The 19,555-nt window shown below is 41.3% G+C and overlaps 1 long non-coding RNA gene across 1 annotated transcript; it reads left to right on the top strand.

Moving 5' to 3' along the window:
* Positions 1-14,968: 14,968 nt before the first annotated feature.
* LOC124278243 lies at positions 14,969-18,240 on the top strand. The gene is made up of 3 exons (XR_006899037.1): positions 14,969-15,098; positions 16,907-16,911; positions 18,228-18,240. It is a non-coding gene; the product is annotated as an uncharacterized LOC124278243 (long non-coding RNA).
* The last annotated feature ends 1,315 nt before the right edge of the window (positions 18,241-19,555 follow it).

Below are 19,555 nucleotides of genomic sequence, written 5' to 3' on the forward strand. Positions count from 1 at the left end.
GAACTGATGTATTGTAAAACATATTCGTAACATTGAAAGATTATTGTCATGAGTTCAGTAAATGATAAAATCCGTGAATATTGGCGAATTCTTAACAAAACTTTTACACCCAAACGAAGCTGTTCACATGCACGACATTTTGCACATGCCTTTCAGCAATTTGATGCATTATCCCTCGTGCAATTCATCTGCATAAGGTTTTTCAATTGGTTCCCCAAGTTGGTGGAGAAATTCATCTTCGATGTAACCACATATATACATAACATATAGTGAATGCTTTAAGTGAGTCTAAACTTTGATGGGTAGTAAGTACACATATATACAAAATACATGTAGTTACAGTCCAGTCAGTTATAGTATTTCGAAAACTTGCATAGTTACAATTAGAAAAGGCAATAAATTTTGAGATTTCATAATATTTTAATACTTCGCAATTTTTAGTATGCCTTCCGGACCGATTCCATTGTCCAGAGGCCGTACTGGATACATAAGGCGAAAACAGAATGATCTTCACACAACCGTTTATTTTGATGCAATGTGATATCATGGAGGCATGTGATTGCCCTATAGGTAGTCTTAAATGCTTCTGCAGCAATATCCATACTATACATGGAAGGTTGATGCTTCTTCCAGACTGCGACTGACCCCAAACGCGTCCAAATGGAGCAAAGTCGAAGCCTCCATAACAGTACAGAGTTTTATTCTCACAAAGCACGTACATTGATACAGAGCGTTCATATACTTTTGCTGCAGTGTACTTTTGCATTTCTATTTTTCTAATGAATAGTTACTGGGCCAGCTTGTATATTTTCATTGATTCTTGTCAGTAGCGGCCCATGGGGCGAATTAATTAGTACGTTAAGCTTTTTCTATACATTTATGTTTACAATAATATTTTGAAAGTTGTTTTTTTTGTGTGTGAAAATGGGCGCTGGGATAAAAGTACAATTCATTTTGCAACAGAAGTATTGCATAAGTACAAGTTTCTTGTGATGTTTCAATATATTTCCATCTACCCTTTTCTATTGGTAACGTATGGTTTGACGTATCACTTTTGTACAATCCATTTCGCTAAATATTATGGTAATTGTAACAAATATTCACCACTACGGATGTCTGTTTTAAACATAACACAATATTTACTCTTTGATGATTCCTTTGCCAGTTCACTCTAGTTCTGTTAAAAACGGTCAAACAAAATGCTTACCCTCTGATGAGGTTTTAGTTACCTTACATATTGTGATGCTTACGTCCTCGGCCTCTCTCTCTGATTATGAGACGCTTACCCTCTCTGATGACGTGATGCTTAACCTCTATCTGATTATGTAATATTTAGACTCTCTCTGATGATATGATGCTTACCCTCGCTGATGACGTGATGCTTAACCTCTCGCTGATGACGTGATGCTTACCCTCTCTGATGACGTGATGCTTACCCTCTCTGATGACGTGATGCTTAACCTCTCGCTGATGACGTGATGCTTACCCTCTCTGATGACGTGATGCTTAACTCTCTGATGACATGATGATTAACCTCTCTGATGACGTGATGCTTACCCTCTCGCTGATGATGTGATGCTTACCCTCTCTGGTAATAATACCCTCTCTGATGACGTGATGCTTACCTCTCGCTGATGACGTGATGCTTACCCTCTCGCTGATGACGTGATGCTTACCCTCTCTGATGACGTGATGCTTACCTCTCGCTGATGACGTGATGCTTACCTCTCTGATGACGTGATGCTTAACCTCTCTGATGACGTGATGCTTACCCTCTCTGATGACGTGATGCTTAACCTCTCTGATGACGTGATGCTTAACCTCTCTGATGACGATGATGCTTAACCTCTCTGATGACGTGATGCTTACCTCTCTGATGACTGATGATGTGATGACGTGATGCTTACCCTCTCTGATGACGTGATGCTTAACCCTCTCTGATGACGTGATGCTTACCCTCTCTGATGACGTGATGCTTAACCTCTCTGATGACGTGATGCTTAACCTCTCTGATGACGTGATGCTTAACCTCTCTGATGACGTGATGCTTAACCTCTCTGATGACGTGATGCTTAACCTCTCTGATGACGTGATGCTTAACCTCTCTGATGACGTGATGCTTAACCTCTCTGATGACGTGATGCTTACCACCTCTCTGATGACGTGATGCTTACCCTCTCTGATGACGTGATGCTTACCCTCTCCTGATGACGTGATGCTTAACCTCTCTCTGATGACGTGATGCTTACCCTCTCTGATGACGTGATGCTTACCCTCTCGCTGATGACGTGATGCTTACCCTCTCTGATGACGTGATGCTTTAACCTCTCTGATGACGTGATGCTTATGACCCTCTCGCTGATGACGTGATGCTTTAACCTCTGATGACGTGATGCTTAACCTCTCTGATGACGTGATGCTTAACCTCTCTGATGACGTGATGCTTACCCTCTCTGATGATGTGATGCTTACCTCTCTGATGACGTGATGCTTACCCTCTCGCTGATGACGTGATGCTTACCCTCTCTGATGACGTGATGCTTACCCTCTGATGACTGATGACGTGATGCTTACCCTCTGATGACGATGTGATGCTTACCCTCTGATGATGATGTGTGCTTACCCTCTCTGATGACGTGATGCTTAACCTCTCTGATGACGTGATGCTTAACCTCTCGCTGATGACGTGATGCTTACCCTCTCTCTGATGACGTGATGCTTACCCTCTCGCTGATGATGTGATGCTTACCCTCGCTGATGATGTGATGCTTACCCTCTCTGATGACCCTACCCTCTCTGATGACGTGATGCTTAACCTCTCTGATGACGTGATGCCTAACCTCTCTGATAACGTGATGCTTACCCTCTCGCTGATGACGTGATGCTTACCCTCTCTCTGATGACGTGATGCTTACCATCTCGCTGATGAAGTGATGCTTACCTCTCTGATGACATGATGCTTACCCTCTCTGATGACGTGATGCTTAACCTCTCTGATGACGTGATGCTTAACCTTTATCTGATGACGTGACATTTCCTACCCTTACACTACGTAAAATACAAAAATCGGAATACACCTGTTAGTCTTGCTTTCACTTGGTAATAACCACTCACACATTGTGTTTAAATGTATTCTGTGTACTCACACCCCGTTTTGTTTTGTTTCCGCATTGTGAGCAATTCGATTTCTGTTGGCAGTTGTTGTTTCTGTCTGCAATTGAGATCGCATTGTCACCTGAAACTCGGTTTAAATTTCTCGCCAATTAGTTTGTGAATATTGGTAAATAATGCACCGAGCAAAGCCCCAGTAACTGATGAAGTGAGCCATGAGCTTGTATCAATACAGTGTTGTAAACATGTGGTGCGATTCTATTCAAATTGTATCAGCGTTAAAGCAGATGAACCTGTTTTTAACATGGCTGTTCTTGTATTTAGTGAAGTATTGCATCGGATTTCTCAATGGCCCATTTGTATTTACATCTCTGTTTTATCATTTAAGAACCTGCCTTAAATGGACAATAGGTGCGATGTGGTAGCCTAGTGGTTAAAGCATATCTCAACACACCGAAGACCCAGGTTCGATTCGCCACATGAGTACAATGTGTGAAGTCCTTTTTTTTGGTGTTCCCCGCCTTGATATTGTTGGAATATTTAAATAAAAACACGGCCTAAAACAATCCTCACTCCATGGATAATAAGCTGTTTAGAGCGTTCATTCATGACAGAGTTATACCTCTGTACAATGCACACGAGACACATCGGTCCCAAACCAAGTACAGGTTGCTTCGGTTTGACATCATTTAAAGCTATTTTCCGTCAATATCACGACAGGGGCGGTGGGGTAGCCTAGTGGTTAAAGCGTTCGCTCGTCACGCCGAAGATCCGGATTCGATTCCCCACATGGGTACAATGTGTGAACCCTATTTCTGGTGTCCCCCGCCGTGATATTGGTGGAATATTGCTAAAAGCGTTGTAAAACTAAACTCACTCACTCACTCAATATCACGACAGGTGACCCACAAATGTTCTTCTCACATTTTACCCCTTCTCTTTCCCTTCTGGAACCCCTTATGCAACCACATCTTCGTCCTTTCTCGAACCCCTTCTGTTTCTCTTCTGCAACCTATCTCTTTCCCTTCTCTATCCTTTCTGCAACATCTTCTCTTTCCCTTCTGCAACCCCTTCTCCTGCCCTTCTGGAACCCCTTCTCCTGCCCTTCTGTAAACCCTTCTTCCCTTCTGCAACTCCTTCTCCTCTGCAATCCCTTCCCCTTCCCTCCTGGGACACCCTCTTCCTTTCTGGATCCCCTTCTGAAAACCCTTCTCTTTCCCTTCTGCAATTCCTTCTCCTTCCCTTCTGGAACCTCTTCTCCAACACTTTTTTCACTGTTGGGGAAATGACAGGGCCAGGCCACAGACATCAATCGTACACCAACATCTTACTTACCTATTTGTCGATTATTATTTCCATAATTATTTTCCAATGACCAGGGCTGCAAAAGCATTTACATGTTATCAAAATAACCTGAACCATATGCTCCAGCATGTGACACAGAATCTAGAAGGCGTTTGATCGTATGAAATAGTTTCATAAAGGTCAGTTGGTTAAATGCCTTTGGATAGATGAATGGAATGAATCAAGCAGGAAATGTGATAAAGATGCTCTTGTTTTCCAATTTTAAGGTATTTTATGTATATTGAGGGTACGTCCTTATCGGTTGTCGGGGTAATTATCAAAATGAACCCAGGCATGCTCCACGTGCTTAGACATTTATCCTTCCTGCATATTGTGTTGGCCGATGGCCGATTTGAACTGAAGCAGTTGGTTAAACGATGTTTTAGTTGAACACGTGGTTGATAATAGTGTTAGCTTGTACGGACATAAAGAAGCTGTGAATCCATACAACCTGTCTTTCGTCATACCAGTTTCTTCATGCCGCTTAAAGCAGTAATATTCCAGGTATATCACGACGATTCAGCTTCTCTGGATGACAATGCTTACGATGAGACGTTTCGGTTTGGATGACAATGTATATACGATGAGACATAACAGTATAAATTAACTGGATCAACAACGTCTGTTTGAAAAGAAATTATTTTACAAGAATCAAGTTGCCAAGAGTCACATTCTGTTGTCACAGGACAAATTAAATATGACCTCATTATATAGAACAAACTTTATAATAACTAATTACAGATTCTTGTAAAGACAACATAACATGAAGTATGAATTAACTGGATCAACAACAAAGAAAAACAACATAATTAACATAATTGAAAAGAAAGTGAAGCCAAGACACCAAGTCTACTGTATACGTGAAATAACTTGAATCATTGGCTCATCTACTCTCTGGATGCTTTCTACCAATAGTCACTATGTTGTTTTCTTTGTTCATTGTTACAACTTCCCCTTTCTTCATGTTCCATTATGCTTGACAATTAAATATGACCTCATAATGTTTGTTCATTGTAAATATTTAATGCCACTCAAAGAAGTTATGAACTCATTCAAAATATTTATTCTGTAAACGGACCCGTGAAGATCCGGGCTAGAATTGATCTTCAGTAACCCATACTTGTCGTAAAAGGCGACCAACGGGATCAGGTGGTCAGGCTCGCTTGGTTGACACATGTCATCGTATCTCAACAGCATGAGCGTCGATCTATGCAATTGGGATACGATGACATGTGTCAATCAAGCGAGCCTGGCCACCTGATCCGTTAGTTGCCTCTTCCCAGATAGCATTCGCTTGGGGGATGTTCAAGGAGTGAGAGGTCAAACGACTTATGGTGACTCCTAACTAACAACATTGCATTCATGTACTGGCGCACATGCATACAATGAATAACTCAACACCAGGTTCTATACTAACATAGGTTTAATCGATCCCTCTCTTCATGACAAGGTGGTCTGGCTCAGATTCGATTATTTACAGGCCGCCGCCATATAGCTGGAATATTGCTGAGTGCGGCGTAAAACTAAACTCACTCATTATTCCATAGAGTGTTTTAAAAAAATATCATTTTTGTCTCCGTTCAGGGAATTTGATGTCATAGGGGAGGGCCCACTGGTCAGACGGAAGTCGATTTCCTTTGATCATGGATTATGGCTGAGCGTATTTGGCGCCGCAGAAACACTGCATCTACGTTAATGAATAGGGTGGAGCAAGTACCGTTACGCGGGGTTCATCGATGGTGTTGGGGTGCCTCTCACTGTAAACTTGACCTTGTGGCGATCAGACAAAACCAGGATCGGCAACGGTACATCACTGACATCTTAGACATGGTTGTTGTACCACATGTCGATGACCATCCTCTTAACACAAGTCTTCACGGATACAAGGCCAGATCGTGTACGTGCCGTTTGTGATTTCTTACGTTAAGAGGCGGTAGGAACTCTACCTTGGCCCGACAGGAGTCCCGATCAGAATCCCATAGAGCATGTTTGGCACATTATCGGTTGCAGATAATGACAGAGAGGTTCTCCATCAAGATTTCCTTTCCATCAAGCTGTCCATCAAGCTGTCCATCAAGCTGTCCATCAAGCTGTCCATCAAGCTGTCCATCAAGCTGTCCATCAAGCTTTCCATCAAGCTTTCCATCAAGCTTTCCATCAAGCTTTCCATCAAGCTTTCCATCAAGCTTTCCATCAAGCTTTCCATCAATCAAGCTTTCCATCAGGCTTTCCATCAAGCTTTCCATCATTCATCAAGCTGTCCATCAAGCTTTCCATCAAGCATCAAGCTTCCATCAAGGCTTTTCCATCAGGCTTTCATCAGCTTTCCATCAAGCTTTCCATCAAGCGCTTCCATCAAGCTTTCCATCAGCTTTCCATCCATCAAGCTTTCCATCAACCTGTCCATCAAGCTTTCCATCGCTGTCCATCGCTTCCATCAGGCGTTCCATCAGGCTTTCCATCAAGCTGTTCCATCAAGGCTTGTCCATCAGGCTTTCCATCAAGCTTTCCATCAAGCTTTCCATAATCGCTTTCCATCAAGCTTTCCATCAAGCTTTCCATCAAGCTTTCCATCAGGCAAGTTGTCCATCAAGCTTTCCATCCATCAAGCTTTCCATGTCCATCAAGCTGTCCATCAAGCTTCCATCATCAGGCTGTCCATCGTTGTCCATCAAGCTCCATCAAGCTGTCCATCAAGCTTTCCATCAGGCTTTCCATCAAGCTGCTTTCCATCAAGCTTTCCCATCATCAGGCTTCCATCAAGCTTTCCATCAAGCTTTCCATCAAGGCTTGTCCATCAAGCTTTCATCCATCAAGCTGTCCATCAGGCTGTCCATCAAGCTGTCCATCAGCTGTCCATCAAGCTGCTCGTCCATCAAGGCTTTCCATCAAGCTGTCCATCAAGCTGTCCATCATCAAGCTGTTCACCGCTGTCCATCAAGCTGTCCAGGCTTTCCAATCAAGCTTTCCATCAAGCTGTCCATCAAGCTGTCCATCAAGCTGTCCATCGCTGTCCATCGCTTTCCATCAGGCTCCATCAGGCTTTCTGGAATCGCTTCCATCGTTGTCCATCAAGCTTTCCATCAAGGCTTTCCATCAAGGCTTTCCATCAAGCTGGCTTTCCATCAAGCTTTCCATCAGGCATTTCCATCAAGCTTTCCATCAGGCTTTCCATCAAGCTTTCCATCAAGGCTTTCCATCAAGCTTTCCATCAGGTCCATCAAGTCCATCAAGCTTTCCATCAAGCTTCCATCGTTGTCCATCAAGCTGTCCTTTCCATCAAGTTTTCCATCGTTGTCCATCGCTGTCCATCAAGCTGCGTTCCATCGCTTTCCATCAAGCTGTCCATCAAGCTTTCCATCAGGCGTTCCATCAGGCTTTCCATCGCTTTCATCGCTTTCCATCGCTGTCCATCAAGCATCGCTGTCCATCAGCTGTCCATCGCTTTCCATCAGGCATCAGGCGTCAGGCTTTCAATCAAGCTGTCCATCAAGCCGTCCATCGCTTTCCATCAGGCGTTCCATCCATCAGGCTTACGATCCAGAGTAGATCACAATACCTCAGCGTCAATTCAACGTGTAATACAGTCAGTTAGGGGGGTCAGGAATGTTATTGCAGTTGGCGGAGGTTGCACTAGATATTGACGTAATGCTCGGTTAGTGAGATTTTTGCGGTTTCTTGAGGATTGTATGCCCGAATCTTGACAGTGACAGTACTTGTACACGTTCCATGGTTATCAGCACGACAAAATGAATCTATGTTTTCCCATTTTTGCTCATCTGAATAAAATACAGGTTTGTGTTTTGATATGTCATATAATTATTCCTTAAAGGTCAATGAAATAGTCAAGGTAAAATTGAAAGTTGAATAATTAAAGTTTGGAATAGTTCCGTTGCTATGGTTAATGGTAAAATACTGATACTATGTAAAATATGGGGTGTTGCGATACTTTTGTTTGGAATATTGTTGACGAACGCAAAATGCCACGTCTAAGTGAAGCCAACCGTCATATCGTCATTGGTTTGCTTGAAGCCGGCCAGTCTCAACGTGCAGTTGCCCGACGCATGAATGTTCACCAAAGCACCATTTCACGGCTCTGGGAGAGATATCGCCGGCAGAATGCGGTAGCAGATGCCCCTCGTAGTGGGCGACCTCGAGCGACCACTGCGCGCAGGATCGCTACATCCGGGTACGTCACCTGCGTCATCGAACAGCTACGGCGACCAGTACCGCTCGACAAATACCCGGATTGGGGTGGCTTTCTGCACAGACCGCCAGGAACAGGTTGAGAGAGGCTGGTTTACGTACCAGAATACCTTATTTTGGCCCTGTGCTTCGACAACAACATCGTCGACATCGAGTTCAATGGTGCACCAACGTTCAGGCCTGAAACCTACCGAATCGGCATAGAATCTGGTTCAGTGATGAATCACGATTTCTATTTGAACGACGCGATGGAAGAATACGGGTGTACAGACGTCGACGTGAACGTTTCGCCGACGCTTTCGTTCCCCAGGTGGACAGATTCGGCCGGGACAGTGTTATGATGTGGGGAGCGATCACCTGCCGTAGGAGAAGTGATTTGGTGATGATCCAGGGCAACCTGACAGCTCAACGGTACTGTGACGAAATCCTACGCCCACACCTCCTTCCAATCATTGATCGCCAGAGGGAGCACACAGCACGTCACACTAGAGACTTCCTCCAGAACCACAACATCAATGTGCTCCCCTGGCCCTCAAGATCACCGGACTTAAACCCGATCGAACAACTGTGGGATGCCCTTCACAGACGGGTGCGACGCCGTAACCCTCAGTCCCAGACACTTCAGCAACTCGCACAGGCACTACAGGCAGAGTTGGCTGCGATCGGGCAACACGAGATTCTGAGACTTATTCGTTCGATGCCGAGGCGATGCCGTGCAGTTCTGGATGCCCACGGTGGTCACACGAGGTATTGACTTCAGCGCCACCACACGTTTCCTTGTGACACTCAAACTGACTTTCCTCGAGTTGGTGCAAAAGACGGATAAGTCTGCATTCCCAGTGTGCAATATATTTCATTGACTCATAAAGCCTACAAGATGTTTCAAAATAAACATAAATACAGTTGAAATTCCTTTATGCGTTTCTTTTTTTTGGAGAGTATATATGCATAACAATGTTCAGCAGACTGTTAAATACATATCCACCAAATAATGACACGAATTGTTCAATGGAACAGGATGGATGGATACTAAAGCATTCTTCAATATTTATATTTTGTGAACGGAGGGATACTCTCGTTCTTTATTTTGTTCAAATCAATTTGGTTCATTTGCTTGAAAACAAACGCATTCATCTCGCGTACATTAATTGGTGAAGCCACGCTTAAACATGCAGTAGTGGTAACTCAGTGAGTATGGTAATTGCAATCTATTGTCACCTCTATCAAATTGTCTGACACTACGATGTGTTCATTTGGCGAAACAACACTGAAATATTGGAAACATAGACATGGATGTTCGTGGTCTACCGCGAAGACAACGAGGAAATTTTCTGGAAAAATATTTAAATATTAAATATTTAGCCAAGTGGAAATTGGCAATTTATCCAGCTAGTGAAAGTTGTGTTTTAGTAAATATGATAAAATTCTAAACATCGCACATGTGCGGTATTGTAGGTGATAGGGTTTCGTCAGACAGGAACAAGTACGTCCGATATTGTTTATACTTAAAGTCCCACGGATTGAAAGCAAAGTAGTTTTCTGTTTGTGAGTGAGTGAGTAAGGTTTTAGAATGCTCGTAGAATATTCCAGCAGGATCACATATTCTACGATTAAAAAAGTGAAAAGATTAAATTAAATTGACTTTGAATGTTTTGGGACTTCCGGACCCTCTCACAAAACATACATCATCATTTATTGAAATGCTTACCCCTTGTGATGGAAAAATCAACACAGACAAGCAGAACATGCTTGACGGTGATTCTCTCATTAGGATACAGAAAGGAGAATCCTCGCCTTTTAACAAGTATTCGGGAGTATATCGCGTATGTCCAATGCAATATAGTCGCATAATCACCTCTTCAAACCAAGACTGACGGTCCAAGTAGGTGTGACCAGTTGATTGTTATATTTGCAGTAACTTATTGATACCTACTTTTGCATTAGATCTCGGTTATATGGTCTAATACCAACTTTATAATCACTGTATGGGATTCGAAGTGGTGTCACAGATATGTGGAGTGCTGCCTTAGCAGCAGAATCGGCCATTGTGTTACCAGAAGTTCAAACATGGCTGGGTAACCAACAGAGGACGATGTATTGGCCAGTAGCAAGATCATTATATAATTCAATTATTTCAATTAAAAGTGCATGTTTACAAGAGAGATTTCTAAGAGGATGAAGGCACGAGAGTAAGTCTGAAAATATGATATATTGTTTATATTTAGTGTGTGTATTAATATATTTAAGAGCTGTTAATATGGCGCTTGCGTCTGCTGTGAAAATGAACTGTTATTTGGTAATTAGAAGGTACATTAGAAATGGGCTTCACGCATTATATCCACGTAATGAATGAAATATGGGACTTCGGCGTGACGAGCGAACGCTTTAACCACTAGGCTACTTCATGTGGGACCTTTAAATGTTCATGAGTTCATGAGATGCAATTCAAAATATCAAAATTAACTTTGCATTTCATCCCTCCTATAGATATAGAGGGTGATTTCCCAACTTTGAAAGCAATCCATTCAAAGTTCTAAATGTGTGAAGTAACGCAACGCTTTCAAAAAATTAGAAAATCGGAACCAAATCATCGGACTGCATCGCCAATTTAGACAAAAGAAAATGCTTTCCAAAATTGAAAACAGTTTGACAAACATCAAACGCTTTTCAAGTTATTGATTTAACAAACAAATGAAAGTTAAAATTTTAAATTGCTGTAACGCTTACAAATATGAAAACATTCTAAGCAAAATTGGCACTGCACTTCTACTTTAGACTAAGTAGGTGGTCCCCAAATTTGAAACAATCCAACCTATCGTTTTCCTTGTTATTCTGTCTAAAAGTAGGACATGAAATTTATGTATTGTAAACATGAGTATTTTCCATATTTTAATATTTTAAAATATTCCATAATACTAATAATAATTACTAAAAAATCATAAAATAAATTACATGGTACGACTCGTGAGCACGGGCACATCTGCATGCATGAGATAGCTTTGGGAATGAGATCACAGCGATACTGAAATTCGGCCAGCTGCAGGGCACGTGTGGTACAGCTAGCCTCTTGTTGCACCTAAATTGAATGGTTGCACAAAAACGCTCCATGTAAGAACCCTGTAGGTGCTTTGTTTATGACACAGGCTTGAAAAGTCATTTAAAAATTCATAAGGTTTTCCATCAGCAGGCATGCGATATATATGTGTATTTCTTATTTCGTGTATCGGCATAATCATTTCTCGGATAATTATTCTAATATTATTTGTGTGCTGGCGATTAGGTGCCTGACTCTGAGGGTGTGGGTTCAGATCCCGGATGGGACTCAACCCACCCACCCCCACCAAAGAAAAAAGTACTAGAATCTGTACTCCCTTTACTGAGAAAGTGTAATCCCAAATATAACATATGTTACACTATCAGCTATTGAAGCATTTTGCCCGAATCATGTCTGGAAACACTTATAAATATATTTGAGAAAATATGGACCAGGGATTTTTCAACCTACACTAAAACTTGTAAAGCGATGATATCCAGGGAAATGCTGCTAAAAAAAAAGGCGCTATTGTCCGAGTCCGAGAAGAATCTCCACTGATCAAGAGCTAAGGTTGAAAGAGAGTTTCTTGAGTTATAATTTGAGTGGTCTGGGGATTTGATATGGATTTGGCAGTTCATTCTACAAGCATGGTCCGGCATATTCAAAGGCTCTTTCGCCAAAGGTCTCTGTGCTTGATGTTGGTAATTTGTAGTTGAAGCCCCTCTTTGGATCTGAGTGCGCGACTTGGCTTGAGTATCTGTGAAATGAAACTGGACAGGTAAGACGGAGCTGATCCACCCAGGCACTTGAACACCAGTACCAGTATGTTATAACTGAATACAGTAATTTCACTGGTAACCAGTGGAGGTGTTGCAGGACCCGTGTTATATGGTCATACTTCCTGGTTTTGCTATAACCACCCTTGCAGCAGTGTTCAGGGTGCCGTTCCACTAACCGATCTTTAGCCCCTACGCCAATCGTAAACCCCTAAAATCCCAATCTTAGTGTGTTACGATCGGCATATACCGTTCACACTAACCAATCTTACCTAAGTCAAATCGTAAAGTTAGGGATTCAAAGTCTAAGTTGCTCATGACCAACTTAGGATAGCTAAAATCAATCGTAGAGAAACCAAAATGGTGGCTTTCCTATTCTATGTGAAAAAATAAGAGCGAGCATTTCACCGTGAGCGTCCCCTAAAAGTCCCCATGAAATGAATTTGTATATATTTCTGTGATGTAAACAAACGCTGCACTGAAGCCTTACAAATGTCAGACCCAGTCCTGACCACTGTCGTCATGGGGAACACAACCGAGCGAGTCGGTGTGACACATTTATTACAACAATAATATTGCAACATCATGGTTAAGAATAGGGGCCAGCCGTGAAGTGAACAATGTTCTGGAAAGCAAAAAGATACCGAAATATGCTTGATTTCACTGCGCATATTTGGAGGGGGGTTCTAAAGGCAGGCCGCGCGTTATTCAAGACTCACTGACAGATTCTACATACGTCATAGCCTCGTCACGCCTTGTTTATTCTGATTGATAGGCACCCATGAAAGAGCCACCTCCTCGTGGTGGGTGCTGGAGTCACGCTAAGCGCCTTTCAACCCCCCGTGTGGACCCGGGGGATATTTTAGTCCACCAACCCGTTTGCCGTGGGTTGCGCCCCTGTGTCGGTGGAGGACGGGAGTCTGGTGGTTGAGGGCAAGGGCTCCAGGAACAGCGTTCCTTTGCCCAATACACCACTTCGACCTTTACTTCACCTAGACGGGTGGTAGAACTGGCCGGTTCTATCAATCGGCTGGTCATGCTAAGCCCTGTACATGTACATTTTGTTGCACCAAATTTGAAATTCTTTAAAACTTTTGTCAGTTGTCTTAGCTTCATTAAAATATATTTGAATCTTGATTGTTCAACTCCAATTTCGTAATTTGCCTTGAGTCCTATGTCCAGAAGGCAGTGGCTCATGGGCCAATCTGGTGGAATAACTCACTTGTTGATTATTCTGCTTGAGTATATCATCCGGGTATCCTTGGTGCTGCAGGCTGGAAACCCGCCTGTTTTTAACATTGTCCTAGTGATACTCCGTGGTGGGTGGGGACCCCGGATGACGAATCAAAATAAACTCAACATGGAATACCAAACCCCAAACAAAAAACAGAAACGTCTACTCGACAATGATGACAACGAACAACGACCCTCGAAATCCATTGATTACTGGCCACGTTTTCTGATTCTTGAGACTCTTGATCAGACTCCTTAAAGCTGAATCCGTTTGCGATATCCAAAGGGTGTCCACGGAATAGCAGGAGAAATCAAAGGCGTGAAACGCTTGCGTTCAGGATCTCTATTGCTCGAATGTAATAGAAAACAGCAAGCAACCAACCTGCTGTCCACTGAAATGTTTGTTGGAATTCCGGTTAAGGTCTCTGCACATAGAACTCTGAACACCAGTAAAGGTATTGTAAAGAGATCGAGATCGTCTATTTGCAGATATGACTGAACTTGACATCGTATCAGAAATGAAGGATCAAGGAGTGATATATGTAAAAGATTTTCAACCCGGAAAAATAATGAGACTGTTTCAACTAACACATATCTTTTTTTTCGTTTTCTGCGCCGAATCCACCAAAATCAATCAGAGCAGGTTACTGTAATGTTAACGTTGATTTGTACATCCCCAAACCTCTGCGGTGTTTTAAATGCCAAAAGTATGGACATGGTGTGAACACTTGCACATTGTCTTTTACATGTGCTCACTGTGCTGAGAATACACATGTGACAGAAGATTGTGACAGTAGTTCAAAAATGTGCAAACTGCCACGGTAATCATTCAGCCTTTTCTAAGGATTGTCCCATTTGGAAAAAACAGATGGAGATCAACAGAATTAAATTCACCAATAATATCAGTTTTGCTGAAGCTAAAAGTTGACACAGTCAACTGATACTACTGAAACCTATGCAGCCATCGCCAGGAAACCATCAGAAACAGCCCCAAAGGAAACACTTCAACAGTTATTACTTTGTCACATGCCTGTCAAACAGACTTGACATGGATCAGCACGGACACTCCGGAACTCTTTTCCCCTGAACAGTCAACACAGACCGCAAATTCACTTCCTGATCAGCAGAACCTCTCTCAGCAACAATCTCCTATTTCACTCACTCGATCTCAACCTGAGAAAACTGAAAAACAAACAGGAAAACAAAAAGTCAAACCAAGGTCAGAAACTTCTAGCACAAATATAGAGCCCCTAAAGGGGTCAGACAAGATCAAATTATGTAATAAGTTTGGGTCATTAGAAGATATGGATGTGTCTGATAACATCCATCCTCGGGCACATAGCTCGTCGCCTTCCAAGAAAGTGCGGGGTAGATCCCCAATCAACCCACCAAAAGTTAATGTCTTCCAGAAATATAGTACAGTGGAATTGTAGAGGATTAAGAACTAATTTAAATGAGTTACATTTATTAGTTCAAGATCTGGCACCATCATCTTTCTGTCTGCAGGAAACCCATCTGAAACAGACAGATACTTTTAATCTACGTCAGTACGTTGCATATCATTCCTTCTCACCTCTGGGTGATAGAGCCACTGGTGGATCATCAATCCTTGTTAAGCAGAATATTATTCACAGCCCTGTCCACTTACAACTAATCTTCAAGCCGTTGCAGTGAGACTTACACTTCATGTTGTCTTTACATTATGCTCTCTGTATATTCCGCCTTCTTCAACACTTCGCCTGACTGATCTTCAAGCTCTCTGTGATCAACTTCCGAAACCCTGTATTATAATGGGTGATCTTAATGGCCATAATCCACTCTGGGGCGGTACAAATACTAACACTAAAGGTAAAATACTGGAAGATTTTATCTCAAATAATGACATGTGCATATTCAATGATGATTCAAGCACGTACCTGCATCCTGCGACAGGCACCTACTCTTCTCTGGATTTGTCTCTTGCAGACTCAAATCTACTTAATGAATTTGATTGGTCAGTACACAACGACCTCTGTGGAAGTGATCACTTTCCAACGATACTATCAGAAACTTCTCCAACTGATTCTCCATCTTCTACAAGATGGAATTTTTCGAAGGCAGACTGGCCCTTATTTCAAACTTTATGCACATCTAAACTAAGACCCGAATGTTTCAGTGATATTGCTGATCCTATTCAGGTATTTTCTGACGTTTTAAATGTAATAGCTGATGAGTGTATACCAAAGTCCTCTACAACCTCACATGTACGAAAGCCATGGTTTAATGCAGACTGTAAAAATGCTAGAAAAGCGAGGAAAAAGGCAGAGAAATATTTCCGCCATCACCCAACTGTCCACAACTTGAATAAATTTAAAATACTGAATGCAAAAGCACGCCGCACCTTCAAACAAAATAAACGGCAATCTTGGAGGAACTATGTCTCCAAAATTAACTCACGAATGCCAATGTCCAAGGTATGGAACATGGTTCAAAGAATTAAAGGCAAAGGTTCAAAATCTGCTGTTCACCATCTTAAAGATGGTACTAATTTAATTACTGACAAATCTCAAATTGCAGATAAAATTGGCGAAACTCTTGCCAAAATTCTTCATCGGCAAATTATGTCCCTGGGTTTCAGAGATATCAGAAACAACAGGAAAAGACAAAACTTAATTTCGAATCAAATAATGGTGAAGACTATAATGAACTGTTTTCATTACATGAGCTATATACAGCTCTTGAGCAAGCTCATGACACTGCAGCGAAGTGATGACAACATTCATTATCAGCTACTGAAACACTTGCCTGAGCCATGTCTGGTCACACTTTTAGACTTATTTGACAAAATATGGACGTCTGGAAATTTTCCTCCCTCATGGCGTAATGCCATTGTAGTCCCTATTCCAAAACCTGGTAAGGATCATACAGATCCGTCGAATTACAGACCAATATCTTTAACTAGCTGTGTCTGTAAAACCATGGAACGTATGGTGAATAATAGATTAACATGGTATCTTGAAACCAATAACCTGATAACAAATATTCAATGCGGTTTCAGGAAAAATCGTAGTACCATTGATCATTTGGTACGCTTAGAATCCTTTGTTAAGAATGCTATAGTAAATAAACAACATGCTGTATCAATTTTCTTTGATCTTGAGAAAGCTTATGATACGACCTGGAAGCATGGCATTTTGAAGGATTTACATGATTTCGGTTTAAGAGGCCGTTTGCCTCTTTTATAACACAGTTTTAAAAAGACAGACAATTTCAAGTCCGAGTGGGTTCAACCCTGTCTGATCATTATAATCAGGATCAGGGTGTCCCTCAAGGCAGTATTTTGTCTGTCACTTTATTTAGTATCAAAATCAACAGTTTATCCAAGGTTTTAAACGATTCAATCGATGGATCACTTTTGTGGATGATTTTAATATTTCTTGTCGTGGTAAAAATATGCATACTATTGAACGGCAATTGCAGTTGTGTTTAAATAAAATAAATAAATGGTGTCTTGAGAACGGCTTTAAATTTTCCAAGTCCAAAACTAATTGTCTACACTTTTGTAGAAAATATAAGCCGCATGAAGACCCAGAACTATCTTTAAATGGCACTCCCATCAAAGTTGTGAAGGAGGCCAAGTTCTTGGGTCTAATTTTTGACTCCCATTTAACCTTTTGCCGCACATTAAATCTCTTAAAGCTAAATGCCTGAAGGCCCTTGATTTGTTGAAAGTTGTTTCCAACTCAAAGTGGGGAGGGATCAAACTACCCTCCTCCACCTATATCGATCATTGGTACGATCTAAACTTGATTATGGTTCGATCGTATATGGCGGAGCCTGTAACAGCAACCTTCAACTACTAGATTCTGTTCACCACCAAGGTCTAAGACTCTGTCTTGGATCATTTAGAACTTCTCCAGTTGATAGTCTATACGTTGAAGCAGATGAGCCTTCTCTTACACAACGTCGTATAAAATTGTCTTTACAATACATTACTAAACTATATTCTAGCGAGTCTAACCCTGCATTTAGCTGTGTTTTCAATCCCTCTATGAGGATTTATACAACAAAAACCTTCTCTTGTTCCGCCTCTTGGGCACAGAATTAAGCCATTCCTGTCTGCTGCCGGCATTGAGCTAGAAAATATAGCTCCTTCCCGCCTTCTTTCTTCTCCTCCTTGGCAATTGGATTTAGGCCACAAGTGGACCTAACACTCACTAAATTTAAAAATCAGAAACTAATGATCTACAGTATAAACAAGAATATAATCAATTAAAAGTAAATATAATACATATAAATCCTTATTCACAGATGGGTCCAAGGATGGTGGCGCGGTTGCTTGTGCCACTGTCATTGGAGTCCAAAACAATCTCTTCAGATTACCCAATGACAGTTCAATTTTCACAGCAGAAGCAAACGCAATACTAACAGCTCTTAAATATATTAATAAACACCGTAAATATAAACAATATATCATCTTTTCAGATTCTCTTTCTTGTCTTCAGGCTATTAAAATCTTTCTTGCAAACATCCACTTTTATTAGAAATTATTGAATTGTACAATGAACTTGCTACTGGCCAATGCGACATCGTCTTTTGTTGGTTACCCAGCCACGTTGGCATTTCTGGGAACACAATGGCTGATATTGCTGCTAAAGGCAGCCCTTAACAAATCTGTGACACCACTTCTGATCCCATACTCTGATTACAAAGCTGCTATAAGATCTTATATCCGTGATCTGATGCAAAGAAGTGGGACACCCAAGTAGGTATCAATAAATTACATGCAATAAAACCCTATATCGGTTACACTTACTTGGGTTGTCAGTCCAGATTTGAAGAGGTCATTATGCGACGATGTCGCATTGGCCACACTAGATATACTCACCAATATTTACTGAAAGGCGAAGATCCTCCGTTTTGCATCCCTTGTGATGAAAGAATCACAGTCAAGCATGTCCTGCTTGACTGTGTTGAATATTCCGTCACAAGGGATAAGTATTTTAATGTCAAGACATTGAAGGATCTTTTATAATGTTAATTTTCATTTAATAGTTGAATTTTTAAAAGAATTAGATTTGTGGACTGATTTGTAAATAGTTAAATATTATATTGTTGGTAGTTTCTATTAGTAACTGAGATTGTTAGTGGCTGTACCCTTAAAGGGGGTTGACGTAGCGTAAAATTATTGTCCTCCTGAGAGGGTACGTAAGTCCCAAAACATTCAAAGTCAATTTAAACTTGCCAGGATTTTAAACGTAGTATTCTTGTTCTTTTAATTTTGGCTAACATTTCTTCCAATCGCCAGCAGCTGAAGGGATGGTGTAAATCCAGCTAGGGTCCATGCAGGTAGCAAAAGTAATGTAAGTCCCCATGGTCCCTAGTATGGTGATCTACCTTCAGTTGTTGGCGATCTATTGCCTATTTTTATATTGTGCTGTCCCCTAAAGGTAAAATGTTTTAGATTTAATTACTAGTTTTACATGTATATCTGTGATATTCTAGTTGTTTTACTGTCCTTCGTCGGCAGGTTTTCTAATATCTGTATATGTATTCTATTTAAATATCAACTGTTCTCGTCACGATATGGCTGAAATATTGCCGATGTGACGTTAAATATTAACTCACTCACTCACTTCAGGAAACATTAAATGAGTTCACAGTTATCCGTTTCTGCGAAGGGTAAAATTCCAAACTGACGTTTCTTTGCTGCTAAGTATACATAATCACTGAACTTTGCAGGGATTATACATAAACTGAAATGCGTTCTAGAATTTTAGACATATTCCCTGAAATCACTACTTGTGTAGTTTGAGAGGTATATTCTTCAAAAAGATGTGAAATTGGACTTTGTCTTAAGCGGGAAACAGAC

Source organism: Haliotis rubra, unplaced genomic scaffold (genome assembly GCF_003918875.1).
Source record: "Haliotis rubra isolate DU_JTF1 unplaced genomic scaffold, ASM391887v1 Scf2332, whole genome shotgun sequence".
Taxonomy (NCBI): Eukaryota; Metazoa; Mollusca; class Gastropoda; order Lepetellida; family Haliotidae; genus Haliotis; species Haliotis rubra.